Source organism: Theobroma cacao, chromosome 5 (assembly GCF_000208745.1).
Source record: "Theobroma cacao cultivar B97-61/B2 chromosome 5, Criollo_cocoa_genome_V2, whole genome shotgun sequence".
In the NCBI taxonomy this organism is placed as follows: Eukaryota; Viridiplantae; Streptophyta; class Magnoliopsida; order Malvales; family Malvaceae; genus Theobroma; species Theobroma cacao.
Genome location: NC_030854.1, coordinates 26,986,431 through 26,990,035, shown reverse-complemented (window position 1 = coordinate 26,990,035; position 3,605 = coordinate 26,986,431). Strand labels below are relative to the sequence as shown.

At 36.3% G+C, this 3,605-nt stretch overlaps 1 pseudogene; it reads left to right on the top strand.

Annotated features, from left to right (window-relative positions):
• LOC18598952 lies at nt 2,267–3,142 on the top strand (annotated as a pseudogene).

Here is a 3,605-nt window from a genome sequence, read left to right as displayed (position 1 = left end):
TAATATTTTTTAAAACTTACTTTTAGGGGCTCACAAAGAGAAATGACGAAATTACCCCTAGTCCGTGTTATCGCGTCTACTTCTAGTTATCGATTTCTAGAGGTCAAGATCTCACACTGTGATTCCTGCCTACTGTGCGATGATGATTATGATGCCTACAAGGATGGTGGTTTTGTCCTGCCTATGATTCTTGCTTGTTGTGCGATGATGATTATGTTCGTGCCATAGGGACGATGGTAAATAAGGGTAATGGTTAAAATCCCACTTATTGTGTACGATGCCATCAGTTAGGAGATTACTCTGGATGATGATTGTGATGCCACTTGTAAAGAATACTCTGGGTGATGCCATCCGTTGGGATATTGTCTCAGATGAGGATTGTGATGCCGTTTGTGGAGAGATCACTCTCGACAATGACTTTGATATTCCTTCAGTTGCTTTAGCACTGGGCGTGATTTGTATCTCCATCGGCTGGCCACCATGAGTGATTTTCTAATGTCTAGGGGAAGACCACTCTATAACATGATGATTTGACGACTACCTAGTGGCGTGCCTTAGGTTTTGAAATATAAAATATGTTATATAATGTTATAAAATGATGACTAATGCAAAAGCTTGAGGTCAGAGCCATATGTAATTGATATATGATTATGATGTGTTGCATGTTTGAGAAGCTTTTGCTTTAGCATTGAGATGAGCACTTTAAGGTATCCATGGTAAGCCATGTATGTAGACGGCCATGTGGTGGGTCGGTTCATACAGTAGATTATATTGATAAATGGTTATGTTACTAATGATGTTGCACGAGTAAGGTGAGGATGATTATACCACCTTAATATGTTAAAAGCTAGAGATATGCAGCGTAGTATGACTGCTATGCTATGATAGACTATGTTCAACAACTGACGATTGACTTGTCTTATATGTATATGTATTATGATGTATGAGATGCATGCATAATTATAGGATATGTGTAGCAACTATCCTTGCACATTTACAACTGTTTTATGCTCCCACTCACTGTGTAGTAGTGTGACTCACCTATTTTAGTTGTATTGTGTAGATAAATAGACAGGAAGGAATGGTGGCTAGCATTGTCAATTAGACAGATACGCGATTTTGACAGTTGGTAGGTTTTTTTTTTGTTGATGGACACTGTTGCATCACAGTTTAAGTCATAGTTATGTACACTTCCACAATGTAGACAAAGTATGTCATAAAGGAAATATGTCAGCACGAAGTTGCCTTATGTTATGTAATGAGATGCTAAATGACTAGATGAACTAGCCAATGTATGGCTACGTGCACGTTATGTTGAAGGCCTGAATGTTATTATGAGCCGAGGGGCGAATGTTGAATGCTAAAAGATTTATGTTTTAATGAAAGGATGTTGGCCATGAAGCTTTATGATTATGATATATGTTTATCAAGATTTAATTATAAAGGCTTCCTCGAGTTTTGTGGGTTTACCTACCTGGCTTGTGCGTACCGATCACGAACCCTTGGATTTGGGTCGCGACAGAAAATAAAATCATAAGAGCTTTCATGGGGTAAAAATTATAGTGGAAATTGGAAGAACCAAGACAAGCCGGATCAATCTGTCAATAAGGAAGTAAGCTTTTGATATTCTTTTCTTTTCTAACAGTTGAGATAGCTCAGAAAGTGTAGATACATTTTTCATAGCCTGATTATGAAGAATATCAAGCTTGAATAGATCTAATTGATAGCTTAAATACATTTTATCATACTTAGTAAAATCATCAAAGTAATATTTATTTTCAAGGTTGTAAAGAAATATTAAGGCCTATTGATCACTTGGTTAACAAATAAAAAGAAAGTGAAATGAGAAATGACTTGATCGGGTATCAGAGTTTACAATATAGATTCCTTAATTTATAAATTCTGTCATAGTCCTAGTGATTGTAAGCTGAACATGTGAGAGAGAGATTTCAAGTATTCAGTGCAATCAATGGGTCTAAAGAACAAGCTACAAGTGTTTAGAGTCTGTGAAAAGATGGGAAAACTTTTGCGTACCTATCAATTAAAATAGCATACCTTTCAAGGGAAATCATACTACTTCATTTTGTTTTTTTTGTCCTAGTTTACTACGGCTTCAAACATGGAACAAGATTGTTAAGAAGAAACTTGGCTTGGTTGGGTAAAATTCAATTGTACAAACTACTTTTGATATAGCTTTCCAATCATAGCAAGAAGCCAACAAGCTTGGTTTTATAAATTTAAAGAGTCAAATATAATGCAATGCAGGATGTGTGATATTGTTGAATATAATGCAATGCTGCATATGGAGGCACGCAATGCAATTCAGGTTGTGGTTTCACGTAATGCCTTATTAAGCCTTAAAACCAGTCACTATATTCAGGAAGTATCGCTATACATAACAACTATTCATGCAATGCTTAAAACAAGGTCACGCTATGTGAACGTATGGAGTCACGCAATTATTGGAAGACACACTCTTGGTACATTTATTAACCAGCTGTAGACTTCTTTCAATGAGCCTCGCCTTCTTATCCTTATAGATCTTAGGGTTGGCCACCAAGTAATTAGTTCTTTACTGTTGAGTTGAGTTTTATTGAGTTTTAATTTGCAGTGATGGTTTCAGATGAGCTAAAATTTAAGTATATTATCTGCAGCCTATCAAAGAAGCGGCTATTGGAAACATTCCAAACATTGCTTTCTATGATACTAATTCACCGATGCGATATGTTGACATTAGTATTCTTGCTAATAATAAAGGAAAACACAACATTAGCTGTTTTTTCTGGTTGTTAGCAAGGATGGTTGTCTAAATGCATGGTACAATTGCTTTTAGATAGAAGTGGGATGTGATGGTAAAAGAGAAAGACCATCATGTTGCTGATATGAGTTGGATGTGTTCTGCTTACTTGTTCTCATACTTGACATTGTTTATAGGTGGACCTGTTTTTCTACAAGCAGCCTGAGGAAGCTAAACAGCAGGAAGAGGAAGAAGCTATTGCTCCTGATTATGCATTCCTTGCTCCAGAGTAGCATGGAATGGCTGGCTTAGAAAGTGAGCCATGGTCCGCACAAATAGGTGAACAGTGATTAATTGATATGGTTCAGCCTCCTATTTCTGGTGTTCCTACTGTCAACTAGAGTGATCAAGGTAAGAAATGTTATATTAAGGTGCCTTAATTTAAATGTTGATGACTATTTTTTTTGCCTAATCTACTTTAAAATTTGAAATGCAGTTCTTGCGACGAATCTATCTACTTATAAGGCAATGCTAGAACAACTAATCACATAATGCCAAACAAAAATTCCCATGCTTTACGGGACTTCTTGATTTTCAAAGTTAACGGGTGTTCATTTATCAATAGTTAGGGTTATAAATTGATAGGTTTTCATCCAAATTACTTTCCACGCTTTTTAAATACCAGTCACGCGATGCTTGATTTAAGTAATGCTTACCAACTAGTAATGCAATGCCTTGTCAACTAGGCACATAATGTACAAAAACCAGTCAAGCAATGCCTTCATCACGTAATACAAAAAATGGATTTAACTATCGGAAGGACAGGAAAACCACTCATTCAAAACGTGGGCGAACTAGTTAAAATAGT